Here is a 19,165-nt window from a genome sequence, read left to right as displayed (position 1 = left end):
CAAAGCAATCATGTCTTCTCAAAATAACATGGCCAAAGAAAGTTATCCCTACAAAATCATATAGTCTGGCTATGCTCCGTCTTGACCACACAAAATATTTAAATCATGCACAACCCCGATGACAAGCCAAGCAATTGTTTCATACTTTTGGTGTTCTCAAACTTTTTCAATCTTCACGCAATACATGACGTGAGCCATGGATATAGCACTATGAGTGGAATAGAATGGTGGTTGTGGAGAAGACAAAAAGGGAGAAGATAGTCTCACATCAACTAGGCGTATCAACGGGCTACGGAGATTCCCATCAATAGATATCAATGTGAGTGAGTAGGGATTTCCATGCAATGGATGCACTAGAGCTAAATGGGTGTGCATCCAACTTGCTTGCTCATGAAGACCTAGGGCATTTTGAGGAAGCTCATCATTGGAATATACAAGCCAAGTTTTATAATGAAAAATTCCCACTATTATGTGAAAGTGATAACATAGGAGACTCTCTATCATGAATATCATTGTGCTACTTTGAAGCACACGTGTGGTAAAAGGATAGTAACATTGTCCCTTCTCTCTTTTTCTCTCATTTTTTTATTTGGGCCTTTTCTCTTTTTTTATGGCCTCTTTTCTTTCTCTATTTTTTTAGTCCGGAGTCTCATCCCGACTTGTGGGGGAATCATAGTCTCCATCATCCTTTCCTAACTGAGACAATGCTCTAATAATGATGATCATCACACTTTTATTTTTCTTACAACTCAACAATTAGAACTCGATACTTAGAACAAAATATGACTCTATATGAAAGCCTCGGGCGGTGTACCGGGATATGCAATGAATCAAGAGTGACACGTATGAAAGAATTATGAATGGTGGCTTTGCCACAAATACGATGTCAACTACGTGATCATGCTAAGCAATATGACAATGATGGAGTGTGTCATAATAAACGGAATGGTGGAAAGTTGCATGTCAATATATCTCAGAATGGCTATGGAAATGCCATAATAGGTAGGTATGGTGGCTGTTTTGATGAAGGTATAGGGTGGGTGTATGATACTGGCAAAAGGTGCGTGGTATTAGAGAGGCTAGCAAGGGTGGAAGGGTGAGAGTGTGTATAATCCATGGACTCAACATTAGTCATAAAGAACTCATATACTTATTGCAAAAATCTACAACTTATCAAAGCAAAGTATTACGCGCATGCTCCTAGGGGGATAGATTGGTAGGAAAAGACCATCGCTCGTCCCCAACCGCCACTCATAAGGAAGACAATCAAAAAATAAATGATGCTCTGACTTCATCACATAACGGTTCACCATACGTGCATGCTACGGGAATCACAAACTTTAACACAAGTATTTCTCAAATTCACAACTACTCAACTAGCATAACTCTAATATCACCATCTTCATATCTCAAAACAATTATCAAGCATCAAATTTCTCATAGCATTCAAGACACTCATAAGAAAATTCTTTTATTATTCTTGAATACCAAGCATATTAGGATTATTTAAGCAAATTACCATGCTATTTAAGACTCTCAAAATAATCTAAGTGAAGCATGAGAGATCAATATTTTCTATAAAACAAATCCACCACCGTGCTCTAAAAGATATAAGTGAAGTACTAGAGCAAAACTATATAACTCAAATGATATAAGTGAAGCACATATAGAGTATTCTAACAAATTCCAAATCATGTATGGCTCTCTCAAAAGGTGTGTAAAGCAAGGATGATTGTGGTAAACTAACAAATAAAGACTCAAATAATACAATACGCTCCAAGAAAAACACATATCATGTGGTGAATAAAAATATGGCGCCAAGTAAAGTTACTGATAGAAGTAGACGAAAAGAGGGGATGCCTTCCGGGGAATCCCCAAGCTTTGGCTTTTAGGTGTCCTAAGATTATCTTGGGGGTGCCATGGGCATCCCCAAGCTTAGGCTCTTGCCACTCCTTGTTCCATAATCCATCAAATCTTTAACCAAAACTTGAAAACTTCACAACACAAAACTTAAAGTAGAAAATCTCGTGAGCTCCGTTAGCGAAAGAAAAAAAAAGACCACTTCAAGGTACTGTAATGAACTCATTCTTTATTTATATTGGTGTTAAAGATACTGCATTCCAACTTCTCTATGGCTTATAAACTATTTTACTAGCCATAGAATCATCAAAATAAGCAAACAACACACGAAAAACAGAATCTGTCAAAAACAGAACAGTCTGCACTAATCTATAGCTAGCGCAATATCTGGAACCTAAAAAATTCTAAAATAAATTTCTGGACGTGAGGAATTTATATATTAATCATCTCAAAAAATAATTAACTAAATATCACTTTCCAAATAAAAATGGTAGCAGTTCACGTGAGCACCAAAGTTTCTGTTTTTTACAGCAAGATTAACAAGACTTTCCCCAAGTCTTCCCAACGGTTCTACTTGGCACAAACACTAATTAAACACAAAAAACACAACCTAAACAGAGGCTAAATAAATTATTTATTACTAAACAGGAGGAAAAAGCAAGGAATCAAAATAAAATTGGGTTGCCTTCCAACAAGCGCTATCGTTTAACGCCCCTAGCTAGGCATAAAAAGCAAGGATTGATCTAGGTATTGTCATCTTTGGTAGGCAATCCATAAGTGGCTCTCATAATATATTCATAAGGTAATTTAATTTTCTTTCTAGGAAAGTTTTCCATGCCTTTCCTTAACGGAAATTGGAATCTAATATTTCCTTCCTTCATATCTATAATTGCACCAATCGTTCTAAGGAAAGGTCTACCAAGAATAATAGGACATGAAGGATTGCAGTCTATGTCAAGAACAATAAAATCTATGGGCACATAATTCCTATTTGCAACAATAATAACATCATTAATTCTTCCCATAGGTTTCTTAATAGTGGAATCCGCAAGGTGCAAGTTTAGAGAGCAATCATCAAAATCACGAAAACCTAACAAATCACGCAATGTCTTAGGAATCATTGAAACACTAGCACCCAAATCACACAAAGCATAAAACTCATGTTCTTTAATTTTAATTTTAATAGTTGGTTCCCACTAATCGTAAAGTTTTCTAGGGATAGGAACTTCCAATTCAAGTTTTTCTTCATAAGATTGCATCAAGGCATCAACGATATGTTTAGTGAACGCTTTATTTTGACTATAAGCATGAGGAGAATTTAGCACAGATTGCAACAAGGAAATACAATCATTCAAAGAGAAATTTTCATAATTAAATTCCTTGAAATCCAAAATAGTGGGTTTAGCAACATCTAGGGTTTTAATTTCTTCGATCCCACTTTCATCAATTTTAGCATCAAGATCTAAAACCTCCGAATTCTTGGAACGCCTTCTAGGTAAAGGTGGATCATATTCAGTCCCATCATTATTAAGATTCATATTGCAAAACAAAGATTTAATAGGTGACACATCAATAACTTTTAGATCTTCATCTTTATTTTCATAGCAATCCGGTTTAGCGGCCATCCTATTAACTAAGGTGGCTTGCTTATCCGAAATTTTAGTGGTCAACTTCTCAAGATGAGCAATTTGGGATCTTACACCATCAAATTCTTTAGACATATCATCGAGATCTTTATTCATAAAACTCATAAAAAAATTGTTCCTTCAGCTCGTTTCTAAAGAAACTATTATGCTCAAATTTGAAGACCATAAAACTCCTAACGTTGTTTTCGATTTCTTATAACCTTTTAAGGTGAAGATCACCAAATCAGGAGAGAGCCATCGAGACAAGCAAGCAAACTAACACACAAGCAAGAAAAAAGAAAGTGGGCAAAAAGAAGCAAATAGAGAAAGAGAGGGAGGATAGAGAGAGAGGGCGAATAAAACGGCAAGGGTGAAGTGGGGGAGAGGAAAACGAGAGGCAAATGGCAAATAATGTAATGCGGGAGATAGGGATTGTGATGGGTACTTAGTATATTGACTTTTACGTAGACTCGCCGGCAATGGCGCCAGAAATCCTTCTTGCTACCTCTTGAGCACTGCGTTGGATTTCCCCGAAGAGGAAGGGATCATGCAGCAAAGTAGCGTAAGTATTTTCCTCAGTTTTTGAGAACCAAGGTATCAATCCAGTAGGAGGCTACGTGCGAGTCCCTCGTACCAGCACAAAACAAATAAATCCTCGCAACCAACGCGATAAGGGGTTGTCAATCCCTACACGACCACTTATGGGAGTGAGACCTGATAGATATGATAAGATAATATTTTTAGTATTTTTATGATAAAGATGCAAAGTAAAATAAAAGAAAAGTAAAAAGCAAAGGAAATTACTAAGTGTTGGAAGATTAATATGATGAAGATAGACCCGGGGGCCATAGGTTTCACTAGTGGCTTCTCTCAAGGGCATAAGTATTCTACGGTGGGTGAACGAATTACTGTTGAGCAATTGACAGAATTGAGCATAGTTATGAGAATATCTTGGTATGATCATGTATATAGGCATCACGTCCGAGACAAGTAGACCGACTCCTGCCTGCATCTACTACTATTACTCCACTCATCGACCGCTATCCAGCATGCATCTAGAATATTAAGTTAATGAAAACAGAGTAACGCCTTAAGCAAGATGACATGATGTAGTGTGATAAACTCATGCAATATGAAGAAAACCCCATCTTGTTATCCTCGATGGCAACAATACAATACCTGCCTTGCTGCCCCTACTGTCACTAGGAAAGGACACCGCAAGATCGAACCCAAAGCTAAGCACTTCTCCAATTGCAAGAAACATCAATGTAGTAGGAGAAACCAAACTGATAATTCGAAGAGACTTGCAAATATAACCAATCATACATAAAAGAATTCAGAGAAGATTCAAATATTGTTCATAGATAGACTTGATCATAAACCCACAATTCATCGATCTCAACAAACACACCGCAAAAAGAAGATTACATCGAATAGATCTCCACAAGAGAGGGGGCGAACATTGTATTGAGATCCAAAAAGAGAGAAGAAGCCATCTAACTAATAACTATGGACCCGTAGGTCTGAGGTAAACTACTCACACTTCATCGGAGGGGCTATGGTGATGATGTAGAAGCCCTCCATGATCGATGGCCCCTCCGGCGGAGCTCCGGAGCAGGCCCCAAGATGGGATCTCGTGGATACAAAAAGTTGCAGTGGTGGAATTACGGTTTTGGCTCAGTATCTTATCGTTTGGGGGTACATAGGTATATATAGGAGGAAGGAGTACATCTATGGAGCAATAGGGGACCCACGAGGGTGGAGGGCGCGCCTGGGGGGGGGGGGGTAGGCGCGCCCCCTACCTTGTGGCCTCCTCTTTTGTGTCTTGACGTAGGGTCCAAGTCTCCTGGGTCTTGTTTGTTGAGAAAATCACGTTCCCGAAGGTTTGATTCCGTTTGGACTCCGTTTGATATTCCTTTTCTTCGAAACCCTAAAACAGGCAAAAAACAGCAATTCTGGGCTGGGCCTCCAATTAATAGGTTAGTCCCAAAAATAATATAAAAGTGGATAATAATGCCCAATAATGTCCAAAACAGTAGATAATATCGCATGGAGGAATAAAAAATTATAGATATATTAGAGACGTATCACACACCCACCCTTACGCCCGACCCCCGACACCCTGACACCACACCCCGACCCCGACGCCGACCCTGACACCATGACACCCCGACCCCGACACGACACCCCGACACGCTGACACCACACCCCAACCCCATAATTTCGTTTACTTTTTGTCATTGCAGGTGTTGACAGGATGGTGGGCAAGGGTCCAGAGCGCCCCGATCCTCCTGCGAGCGCTACTGGGAGGGGTGGTTCCATTATTCCAGCCCAGCCCCTCCGGAGAGCGCTGCTAGACAGTATGCAGACAACTGCGGCGGGCGCTTCTTCTTCGACTGGGAGAGCTCGGGGGAGGACGAAGAAGCCTACTAGAGATTGGACGTGGCAGCGGGAGAGGTAGGAAGGCTGTTACGCCTTCCTCGCCGCCACCCTCAGCTGATTCACCTGACCACAGGAGTGCTCCGTATGACGTGGACCCATCTCGGACTCCGGTCACTGATCCTTCCCCCCACCAGACTCGGGTCACCGATCCTTCGCCCCACGTGAGTTCGGTCCCAGAGTCATTGTCCCAGAAGACTCCAGTCACGGGGTCTTCGTGCCAGAAGACTCCGGTCACAGGGTCTTCGTCCCACGAGACTCCGGAGGCTAGTGGCCCGGAGGACGGTAGCGAGGACACCTTTTCAGATGATAGCTACAGCGACGACGAGCTGGTTGAGAAGGGTAAGAAGGTCTACAAGCGTGGCTGTAGAAAGCTCCCGCCCGTGTCGAAGACCCCCGACCAAAGGTGGTTGATTGCGCCTAAAGGGTTGAAGTAAGTGCATTTACTATTTTTTAACCTTTTTCCTTCATGTTCCTTCAAATTAATATCTAGTGGGTTGGCCTTGTCATACTACAGGGGCTGGGTACGCCCCCGTGGTGCCCGTAGGCCCAACTAGGTCCTTGGTGTGCTTTGCCGGCATCACTTCCCTAGGAGGGTCACGTTGCCCAGTGAGGGTCAGGTTCCACAGCTAGCACTGACCTGGGAGCTATACTCGGTTGCTCTGGCCCCGCCGGAGGAGAGGGTCAACGGTGTCTTGTGCGAGACGGTGGCCGACATTATGTTCCGTCGGTTTTGGGTAATTTCTCCTTTACAGAATTAAAAATCAACACGACCTAGTGATTGTACTAATCTGTGTTGTCTTGTTTGATTGCAGACCTTCTACAGATTTTCAGAGGGAGAGCAGGAGGCCGCGTGTACGGTTGTCAAAACCGAGTGTAAGCGCCTACTTCAGAACTTAAGGGAAGAGGCTCGGGTGCAGGCTGTTCGAGACTACTATGGCTCAAAGGGTATTAGGAGGGGCAAGAATAAGTGTCGCAGCAAGTTTCTGAGTGAGGAGAAGTACATGCAGGTAATTACCTATTCTTAAGGCCTTGAACTTAGTTTTCTTGATTTGATTCATAGGCATAGCGCTGAAATTTCTCTTGATTGACTTAGGTGCCCCCGAGATGGTGTGTGGATAAGATGGACTATTGGGAGGTGTTGGTGGATGCGTGGTGCTCTCCCCAATGGAAAGTTGAACACCAAAGGGCCAAGGATAAGCGCGACCAAATGGAAGGTGTGCCACACCATCAAGGGAGCTCCGACATATTTGAGTACGGGCATAACTGGGTATGTGGTTTGCTACATGATTCATGCAATTCATTCTTCATGCTAGCATTTATCCCGTCCAAAATGACTTAATTAATATTCTTAGTTAGTTCAAAAATGGCATAATTAATCTTAGCTAGTTCATTCATGACATAATTAGCTCAAAAATGACATCATAACCTTAGATAGCTCTATAAAATGACTTAATATGCTTTAGTTAGTTAAAAATGGCATAACTACCCTTGATAGCTCAATAACGACCTAAACTAATATTAGCTAGTTCATTCATGACATAATTAGCTCTAAAATGACATAATAAGCTTAGATAGCTCTATAGAATGCCTAAATATGCTATAGTTAGCTCTAAAATGACATAATAACCTTGGATAGCTCAATAATGACATAATTAGCATACTTTGGTCAAAAATGGCATAATAATCTTGGTTACCTCAAAAATGACCTAAACTTAGCTTATTTTCCTCGAAAATGACATAATAACCTTTCTTAGCTCCAAAATGACCTATTTACATAGCAATATCATTCTTCGTGGTAGCTTGAGCCCTTAACTAATATTTTGTTCCTCTCTCTCAGGCGTACCACCACAAGAAGCCTGTGCAGGGTCTGTTTGACCTCTATGGCATGGCCCATATGGCCCCGTACAAGAAGGTCAAGCCATTCATGGAGTCTGACCTAGATGATCCAGAGAGCTTCACCAACAAGACCTCCCACCACAAGCTTGTGAGGTACAGAGACGAGGGGAAGGCAAGGAAAGGGGAGGACTTTAACCCGAGCCAGGATCCTTTTGATACAGAGCTGGTGATGATATCTGGTGGCGGGAGGTCCCATGGCTCTCAAGCAATTGGTGATGGACTGATACGTTGTCCTAAGACTCTCTCGCAGATCAAGAAGCGCCTGAGTAGCTCTGATCCTGAGATAACGCCTCGTGCATGGCCCGCGGAGATTGCCATGGCGGTTAGTTATACGGACTCTCTCATCTTTCCTCCATTACATTGTGTGCGCGTCCGTCGATGTATTTCTTCAATAGGTGGTAAATTCTTAACATCTTAAGCTTTAATACCTTTTTCATTCATAGATTTCTTTGCCTCTTGCATATCTTCAAGACTGAGAAATAGAATACCTATTTTCTTCGGAGTTGGCTTAGGACTTGGTTCAGGGAGTGTCCAATCATTATCATTACTCAATATATTATTCAGTGGCAATTCAGCTTGCTCAATAGTTCATTCCCTGAAAACACAACTAGGACAACTATCTAGGTGGTCCCTAGAAGCATCGGTTAGTCCATTATAAAAGATATCAAGTATTTCATTATTCTTGAGAGCATGATCAGGCAAAGCATTAAGTAATTGGAGAAGCCTCCCCAAGCTTATGGGAGACTCTCTTCTTCAATTTGCACAAAGTTAAATATTTCCTTTAAAGCAACTTGTTTCTTATGAGCAGGGAAATATTTTTCAGAGAAGTAATAAATCATATCCTAGGGAGTACGCACACAACAAGGAGCAAGAGAATTAAACCATAACTTAGCATCACCCATTAACGAGAAAGGGAACAACTTAAGAATATAAAAATGGCGATTTTTTTCCTCATGGGCAAATAGGGTGGCCATATCATTCAATTTAGTAAGATGTGCCACAACAGTTTCAGATTCATAACCATAGAAAGGATCAGATTCTACCAAAGTAATTAACTAAGGATCGACCGAAAATTCATAATCCTTATCTGTAACAAAGATTGGTCAAGTACCAAACTTAGGATCATATTACATTCTAGCATTCAAAGACTTTTATTTCAGCTTAGCTAATAGTTTCTTAAGATCATCTCTACTATTACATGCAAAGAAGTATCTAGCAGTTTCTTCATCCATAATATAACACTTAGGTATAATAGGCAATTCATATCTAGGGGGAGAATCATAATTTTCAGTTTCAATAATATGATCAGTTTTAGTAATTTCAGTCTCTCTAACCATAACAAGTTGTTCATCAAGAAATTCACCCAGTGGCACAGTATAATCAAGCAAAGAAGTACTATCATCGTAGGCATCATTGATACATCTCCAACGTATCTATAATTTTGATTGCTCCATGCTATATTATCTACTGGTTTGGACATTATTGGGCTTTATTATCCACATTTATATTTTTTTGGGACTAACCTATTAACCGGAGGCCCAGCCCAGAATTGCTGTTTTTGCCTGTTTTAGGGTTTCGAAGAAAAGGAATATCAAACGGAGTCCAAACGGAATGAAACCTTCGGGAATGTGATTTTCTCAACGAACAAGACCCAGGAGACCTGGATCCTACGTCAAGACACAAAAGAGGAGGCCACGAGGTAGGGGTGCGCCTACCCCCCCCCCCCCCAGGCGCTCCCTCCACCCTCATGGGCCCCCTGTTGCTCCACCGACGTACTCCTTCCTCCTATATATACCTACGTACCCCCAAACGATCAGATACAGAGCCAAAACCCTAATTCCACCACCGCAACATGTCCACGAGATCCCATCTTCGGGCCTGTTTCGGAGCTCCGCCGGAGGGGGCATCGATCACGGAGGGCTTCTACATCAACACCATAGCCCCTCCGGTGAAGTGTGAGTAGTTCACCTCAGACCTACGGGTCCATAGTTAGTAGCTAGATGGCTTCTTCTCTCTTTTTGGATCTCAATACAATGTTCTACCCCTCTCTTGTGGAGAACTATTCGATGTAATCTTCTTTTTGCGGTGTGTTTGTTGAGAACGATGAATTGTGGGTTTATGATCAAGTCTATCTATGAACTATATTTGAATCTTTGAATTCTTTTATGTATGATTGGTTATCTTTGCAAGTCTCTTCGAATTATCAGTTTGGTTTGGCCTACTAGATTGATCTTTCTTGCAATGGAAGAAGTGCTTAGCCTTGGGTTCAATCTTTCGGTGTCCTTTGCCAGTGACAATACGGGCAGCAAGGCACGTATTGTATTGCTGCCATCGAGGACAACAAGATGGGGTTTTCATCATATTGCATGAGGTTATCCCTCTACATCATGTCATCTTGCTTAAGGCGTTACTCTGTTTTCATTAACTTAATACTCTAGATGCATGCTAGATAGCGGTCGATGAGTGGAGTAATAGTAGTAGATGCACGCAGGAGTCGGTCTACTTGTCTCAGACGTGATGCCTATATACATGATCATACCTAGATATTCTCATAACTATGCTCAATTCTGTCAATTGCTCAACAGTAATTTGTTCACCCACCATGGAATAATCATGCTCTCGAGAGAATCCACTAGTGAAACCTATGGCCCGCGGGTCTATCTTCATCATATTAATCTCCCAACATTTAGTTATTTCCTTTTCTTTTACTTCGCTTTTATTTTACTTTGCATCTTTATCATAAAAATACCAAAAATAATATCTTATCAATCAGATCTCACTCTCGTAAGTGACCGTGTAGGGATTGACAACCCCTTATCATGTTGGTTGCGAGGATTTATTTGCTTTGTGCAGGTACGAGGGACTGGCGCGTAGCCTCCTACTGGATTGATACCTTAGTTCTCAAAAACTGAGGGAAATACTTACGCTACTTTGCTGCATCATCCCTTCCTCTTCGGGGAAAACCAACGCAGTGCTCAAGAGGTAGCAAGAAGGATTTCTGGCGCCGTTGCCAGGGAGGTCTATGCAAAAGTCAATATACCAAGTACCCATCACATACCATTATCTCCCGCATTACATTATTTGCTATTTGCCTCTCGTTTTCATCTCCCCTACTTCACCCTTGCCGTTTTATTCGCCCTCTCTCTCTATCCTCCCTCTCTTTCACTATTTGCCTCTTTCTGCCCGCTCGCCTTTTGTTTGCTTGTGTGTTAGTTTGCTTGATTGTCTCAATGGCTCTTCCCCGATTTGGTGATCTTCACTATAAAAGGTTAGAAGAAATCGAAAACAACGTTAGGAGTTTTATGGTCTTGCAATTCGAGCATAATAATTTCTTTAGAAACGAGCTTAAGGAACTGTCGGTGTCAAAACCGGCGGATCTCGGGTAGGGAGTCCCGAACTGTGCGTCTAGGTGGATGGTAACAGGAGGCAGGGGACACGATGTTTACCCCGGTTCGGGCCCTCTTGATGGAGGTAATACCCTACGTCCTGCTTTATTGTTCTTGATAATATGAGTAGTACAAGAGTTGATCTACCACGAGATCGAAGAGGCTAAACCCTAGAAGGTAGCCTATGGTATGATTGTTGTTGTTGGTCCTACGGACTAAACCCTCCAGTTTATGTAGACACCGGAGGGGGCTAGGGTTACACAGAGTGGGTTACAAGGAAGGAAATCTCCATATCCGTACTGCCAAGCGTGCCTTCCACACCAAGGAGAGTCCCATCCGGACACGGGACGAAGTCTTCAATCTTATATCTTCATAGTCCAACAGTCCGGCCAAAGGATATAGTCCGGCTGTCCGGATACCCCCTAATCCAGGACTCCCTCAGCAGCCCCTGAACCAGGCTTCAATGACGATGAGTCCGGCGTGCAGATTGTCTTCAGCATTGCAAGGCGGGTTCCTCCTCCGAATACTTCATAGAAGATTTTGAACACGAGGATCGTGTCCGGCTCTGCAAAACAAGTTCCATATACAACCGTAGAGAGAATAATATTTTCACAAATCTAATCTTCCGACGCATTTTGCAGTGTGACATCACACCACATCCAGGTCTTTATTTGAATCGTTTTTCATAACCAATCTCAGCATGTTTCGTGAGGCGGTTTCCTTGCCACGTCTTGTCGAAGCAGAGATCGTGTCCCCTTTATTACGGGATTCTCATCAATACGGACGTGGGTAACCCAACCGTGCCTATTGGTAGGACTCCTAGATCTTAGGCAAGTCCCAAACGGCTACGAGGAGGACGCTTGATATTCACCCTCTGTATAAAGGGGACACGGCTTTTTCTTTTTTCCCTCTCGTTCTCAATCAAATCCTTCCCTCGCCTCGAGTTCTATCACCCAAAGCTCAGGTCAGGTGCTTCGGACCTTCAACTTTGTCCAGATCCTACCTTCAAGGTCGGTGGATGCCTTCCTCCGTCACGGAGGAGGACATCAAGAGGCTGAGAGAGGTGAGATATCTGACCGCCGAAATTTCGCATCGGCTGCCCGCCCGAGGGCAGGTCATCCCTACTCCCGAACCCAATGAGAGCGTCGTGTTCATTTCCCACTTCCTCCGAGGACTAGGCCTCGCTCTAGATCCCTTTGGTAGGGGTCTCATGTTCTATTACGGGCTAGATTTTCACGATCTGGCCCCGGATTCCCTTCTTCACATCTCGACATTTATTGTCGCATGTGAGGCCTTCCTCCGCCTTACCCCTCACTTCGGCATGTGGCTCAAGACCTTCGATGTGAAGCCGAAGATTATCGAGGGGAAGCACGCAGCGTGCGGAGGCGCTTTAACAAGCAAAATTGCTGACGCTCCATGGCCTGAGGGCTTCTTCCCAGAGGTGTCTAGATTGTGGCAGCGGGAGTGGTTCTACATCACAGCTCCCCCGAATTGCCAAGTGGGTAGCTTCCCCCACCTTTTGCTTAGGCCCGCCACCACAACTGATGTCATGGATCAGCAGGGGGCTGAGCCGGGTCCTGCCAAGGACGTGCCAATACTGCAAAGCCGTATCCGAGATCTCTTTGAGAGAGATTTCAGTTTGGTTATGGTAGTGCAAGTTATGCTAGTTCGTCAAGTCCAGCCTTGCAAACGCCGGCCCCTTCGCATGTGGGAATTTAACCTGGAAGGACCGCGAGCTATTCAACATTTCCTCGGCATGACGCACGAAGAGATGTACAAAATTGTTCTTCGGACCACAAATAATGTGTCCGGACATCACTGAGGATGCAGGTCTGAGCTACAATCGCCCGGATACCCAAGTAAGTAGCCCCGCATCCGAACACACTGTCCGTTTATTTATCGCAACATTGCCCTAAAAAAGCCACTCTTTGACCCAGGATTGGATAGCGAAGGCAAAGTTGATCAGGTGTCCGGCCCCCCTCCCTGAGACCTCACCAAATCCCGTGCTAACCAGGATGCTGGAGACCGCGCCTTATGAAGCACCCTCAGGAGAAGATAAAGGGGGGAACAAGAAGGCTAGCGCCTCCGCGAAGGAGGTTAGCCGGGGAGGAGGAACTGAAACTTCCTCTCCCAGGGAAGGAAGAGAATCGCCTCTGAGGACCCGGAGACAATGGTCTCCAAACGGGGGAATAAACTCCACCGGAGGGTCCTGCCCTGGGGGATACCCTGGCCGCACTATGCCCTCAAGGGGATCAGCCCTCCACGAAGCTGTAAGTAAAAGGGTACTTCATAATGAAAATACCTCGCTTTACTTCTGAGGAAAATAATCAAAGCGTTTATCTTGCAGCTCGGATCTTAGCCCTTCTCAGCAGAGCTCGTCTTCAGGGGATCTTCTTCCAGAGATGATGGAGAGCGAAACGCCTCCCCCTGCCACACCGCCTCACGAGGCGGGCGACCCCGAGGTGTCGTCGCGGAGGGTTTCTCCTGATCCGGCAAGGCCAGAAGGTAATCCTATGGCCACCCGAAGTCCTCAGTATCCGGCTCTTGAAGAGAGCAATCAAAAGAGTCCGACACCGTCTGGTGTGCGGTCGGACGTACTGAGGGATCTGCTAGAGCAAGCGGCTATCTTAGAAGAGCACCGCACGTTGATGGGTACGGTGATTGAAAGGATTTCGTCCGTTGAAAGCAGGTTGCATGAAGCCTTTATGTAACGCCCTCGATGCGGCTATATCTCCCACGTGTCGAAGCACGACTTAGAGGCATAACCGCATTGAAAGCAATGTCGCAAGTGAGGTAATCTTCACACAACCCATGTAATACATAAGGGAAAAAGATACATAGTTGGCTTACAATCGCCACTTCACACATTTACATGAATAAAGCATTACAACATCCAAATACAATCAAGGTCCGACTACGGAACCAAAGTAAAAGAAGAACCCCAAATGCGACAAGGTCCCCGATCGACCCCAACTGGGCACCACTACTGATCAACTAGAACAAAACAACACAAAGGACAAGATCTTCATCGAGCTCCTCCTTGAGCTTGGTTGCGTCACCTGCTCGGTAACGTCGGCACCTGCAAACTGGTTTTGGAAGTAATCTGTGAGTCATGGGGACTCAGCAATCTTGCACCCTCGCGATCAAGACTATTTAAGCTTATAGGTAAGGTAAGGTAATATGTGGAGCTGCAGCAAGCGACTAGCATATATGGTGGCTAACCTGTTCGCAAAAGAGAGCGAGAAGAGAAGGCAAAGCACGAACGAAGAACTATGATCAAGAAGTGATCCTATAACAACCTACGTCAAACATTACTCCAACACCGTGTTCACTTCCCGGTCTCCGCCGGAAAGAGACCATCACGGTAACACACGCGCTTGATGTATTTTAATTAAGGTCAACTTCAGGTTTTCTACAACCGGACGTTAACAAATTCCCATCTGCCCATAACCGCGGGCACGGCTTTCGACAGTTCAAATCCCTGCAGGGGAGTCCCAACTTAGCCCATCACAAGCTCTCACGGTCAACGAAGGATATTCCTTCTAGCGGGAAGACCCGATCAGACTCGGAATCCCGGTTACAAGACATTTCGACAATGGTAAAACAAGTCCAGCAACACCGCCCGAATGTGCCGACAAATCCCGATAGGAGCTGCACATATCTCGTTCTCAGGGCACACTCAGATTTTCCAAACTTCCAGTAGGCCATACCAGAGTTGCCCCTGGTGACCACCGGCGGCTGACGAGGTGGACCAACACTCAAAGGAGCACTGGCCCGGGGGGGTTAAAATAAAGATGACCCATGAGCCGGCTGACTCAAGGGAAAGAAAAGGCTAGGTGGCAAATGATAAAACCAATGTTTGGCATTGCTGGAGGAGTTTTATTCAAGGCGAACTATCAAGGGGTTCCCATTATAACCCAACCGCGTGAGGAACGCAAAATCCGGGAACATAACACCGATATGACGGAAACTAAGGCGACAAGAGTGGAACAAAACACCAGGCATAAGGCCGAAACTTCCACCCTTTACCAAGTATATAGATGCATTAATTAAATAAGATATATTGTGATATCCCAACAAGTAAACATGTTCCAACAAGGAACGGTATCTCCATGTTCCAACAAGGAACAAACTTCAATCTTCACCTGCAACTTACAATGCTATAAGAGGGGCTGAGCAAAGCGGTAACATAGCCAAGCAACGGTTTGCTAGGACAAGGTGGGTTAGAGGCTTGGCTTAACAGTATAGGAGGCATGACAAGCAAGTGGTAGGTATCATAGCATAGGCATATTAAAAGAGCAAGCAACTAGCAAGCAAAGATAGAAGTGATTTCGAGGGTACGATCATCTTGCCTGAAATCCCGCAAGGAAGAAGAACGAGTCCATGAAGAAGACAAACGGACATTGTCGAACGAATCCTCACAACACGAGTTACCGGATTATCGAGACAAAGTACACCGGAAAGAAAGCAAACAACATAGTAAACAACCACCACATAAGCATGGCACGATGCGCAAACAAGTATGATGCATGTCTAGTTTAAATATGCATGGCATGGCAAAGGGCACAAACAAAACTACAAGTTAAGTGGAGTACAATATGCAACGAGTTGCATATTGACGGAACACCACATCAGTTATTTAGTTCTCTCTCGGTTAGGTACTCAACAATATTAAATGTTGTTAGCATGGCAAGAGATGAAACATAACAAAACTATACCATCTAAACAATTTAAATGGGGCCGGATATAACAAATAACGAATCCGGTAAATCCCCATATGCCTTAGTAATTTAATGCAACAACAATTTTAAACGTTTTAATTGTTGTTATCATGATGCGGATGACATGAGGAAGTTTTATGCAATATTTATGAAAAAGTTGGCATGAACATGATATGAAGCATTTGGTCACCATGGCGGAAGGAAAGGGTGCCACGACAACATATCGGTATCGGTAACTCGATTGAGATACCGATGCAAAAGAGAAGGATGCGGACATGTGGAACACGCAAGAGATGGTGGGGTGCTCCCAGTAACTGGGTTCCCATGAGTCGATGGCATGGAAGCGAGAGACACTACGGACACGGTGCAGACAAAGGGTGCATCTCATACAACACAAGCATTCGTTCTCGGACGATCGTCTCGGGGTTATACCTTCAAAGCGTGCATTTTCGAAGTGTACCGAGTCAGCATAGAGGAAGTAGTAGAAGTAGACGTTCTCGGACGTCGAGGGAAGTAGTGGTTCACGCGACGGTAGTCAAAGTAGTCGTCCTAAAGTTCACTGGCGATCATCGGAGCGGTAGTGGAAGTAGAGGCTCACGACGTCTTGTCGAAAACTCACGGCGGCGGTAGTCGTACACATGTTGTAGTCGAACTTGATGGAACCCATGTCCTCGAGGGTAGTCGTGGTACTCGGGGTCTTTGGACTTTCTGGTCCCATTCTTTTGACGGTAATCGTTTACGTTCTGTAGAAGTTCGAGTCACCGGTAAAGTAACTTGGCGGTCCAAAGGGGGTGCTTGTCGGATCCACAACACTATGACCGTTCGTGGAAGAGGAGCTTGATGTTCATGGGTCTCCCAAAGGCGTCATGGTACTTGGCGACATCCGATACGTAGAGGTACTTGGCATTTTTGTGTAGACGGACTTGCGGTGATCTTGGACTGGGTGATCTTGCGTATCCGACAGCGGAAGGCACACAGCCCGCAGTCGGTGGAGCTTGCGGGCACGCAGAGGAAGGTCGGCGAGGACTTGGCGCGGCAGAGCGCTCCAACAAAGCCAGCAGGGTCCTCGGTCCACGCGAGGGAGAGGAGTGGCGCAAGGCGGCGCTGGGTGACTGCGGGCATGCCCCAACGGCCTCGGTCGCCGGCAGTAGAGGGGCGAGGCGAGCGTCGGCCTCCTGCGGACGCGGACCGCAGCGCTGCAGAAGGACAGCGGCAGCAGGGCGCGAAGGATCTTGGGCGCCGGACAGGAGGCTGGGCTGCAAGGCCATGAGAGACATAGTGAGAAGGCTCGGCCCCTGGTGCGCGCGTGCAGGGATGGGAAGGAGCGGCGTGGGGATGGCATGGGCGCTGGTCGCCGGCAGGGGCGGCTGGAGGTGAAGTGGCAGGAGGCACGGCGGCGTGGTCGCGACGTTGACGGAAGCAGAGGCGATGCGAGGTAGGGAGCATTGGAGTTGGGTGCTCGAGGAGCTGCGCTGCGGGATCGGGATCCCTCTCCTGTGCTTGGGCGGCGGCGCGAGATGAGGAGAGGGAGACGAGCGAGAGGAGTAGGAACGAGCGAAGGGAGCTAGATGACGGCACGGGAGGGAGAGATGGGATCGAGGGAGAAGAGAGAGGTTTCGGTAGGGTTAGAGCCGGTGCGGGCTGGCCTTAGAGGGGCAAGGATCTGGGCCGACCTGGAGTACTACGGGGAGGATGGGAGGCCCAGGTGGCCCGATGGCTGGTTGGGCTTCTCTCTCCCTTATTTCTATAAACAGAACATAACAAAGAAGAAAAAGAGAAGAAAGGAAGAGTTAGGGATAGGACTTGGACACATGGATAATATTCCGGACTCGCAAAAATACGAGGAATTTGACAAAATGGCCTGACGATTTTTAGAGGAAGTAAAATCCACACGCGTTGGATTTAACTCGGCAAGTTTGAATTTTGAAACCCATTCAAATGAACTCCAAATGGGTTGAAATTATAGGAGGTGACCCAACAAAATATATGTGATTTATGGGCAGATTTGGAACATTTATGGGTAAAGTAAAATTGCCACTCAATTTTACTAAAAGGCCCCAAAGGAAGAAGGGGAAGTTGAGAAGGATAAAAGGAAATTTGAACAACGGTGCATATGGGTTTGTGGGTGATTCCAAGCCAATGGAATGGTTTAATATAGCTCCCTAAAATATTGGGAGGATATGTTATAAAGAGAAGTCACCCTTCCCTCGATTTAAATGGACCAAAGATCCATGCCATTTAATTTAGTTGAGTTTTTTTAAAACAGGTTGCATGATGCAATGCACATGATGCAAGGATGAATGCAACGAACCAAACAAAACACCAACGAAACTCGGAACCCATGGAAGGTATCTGAAGCTCCGGTCTTGGGGCGTTACACTTTATGAGTCTACTGACAGGTTTTGAGGTACACGAAATGATGTACATTTTTGACAGTACCGCACATTTTTAGATGTGCCCTGTGTAATAACTAGACCGCCTTTAAGTGTAGGTTGTTGAAGCTCCGGTGGCTAGCCGGACTGATGGGTTTGCCGAACTAAGGTGGCAACTGGATGCGGCAGATGCCGACATCGTGCTTGTTAACAAGCGGCTTGACGAGGCACAGGGTAAGTGATTTTTCTGGTGATAGTCACATAATAAGAGCAGCATGATGCCAGTATCTTTAATATGTTGTGACTGCAGATGGAGCTACTACCGTGGAGGCCCTTCGGGCAGCGCTTGCCCGAGCCAAGGAGCAAGCAAGGAATAGTAAGGCGGCTGCTTTAAAGGTGGCCGAAGAGTTAAGGGCCGAACAGACCGCGCATTGCGAGAGCAAAGAAAAAATAGCCAAGATGGCTATAGAGTTAAAAGATGCTGCTGACCGTTACCAGCTTCTTGAAGAAGAAAACCGGGCGAAGGCGACGGACCTGGAGAAGGCCCGGGTGGCTGCCAAGGAAGCCCGCTCCAAAATTAGAGCGACGAAGGAGGAGCTGAATCAAGCTGCGGATATCGTTTCTGGGAAGCCCTTCTTGTTGCGGACTAAGTTCGGAGATCCGAAATATGCTCCTCTGGACCGGCTATGGAGTTCGGCGGACGAGTACATGGATTTGGCTGCAAGTGCTGCTGATGCGGCCGAGTACTTCAAGGATCAGAAAGGTCCTGAAGTGGAGAAGTTGTTCTGGTCACAGTTTCACGCCCAAGTCCGTCCGCTGTTGCTGAATGAGCGATTGACCGGTTGGTCGAGCTCCATAGATTA

The sequence above is a fragment of the Triticum aestivum genome, chromosome 4A, assembly GCF_018294505.1.
Source record: "Triticum aestivum cultivar Chinese Spring chromosome 4A, IWGSC CS RefSeq v2.1, whole genome shotgun sequence".
Taxonomy (NCBI): Eukaryota; Viridiplantae; Streptophyta; class Magnoliopsida; order Poales; family Poaceae; genus Triticum; species Triticum aestivum.
This window is presented reverse-complemented; position numbering follows the sequence as displayed.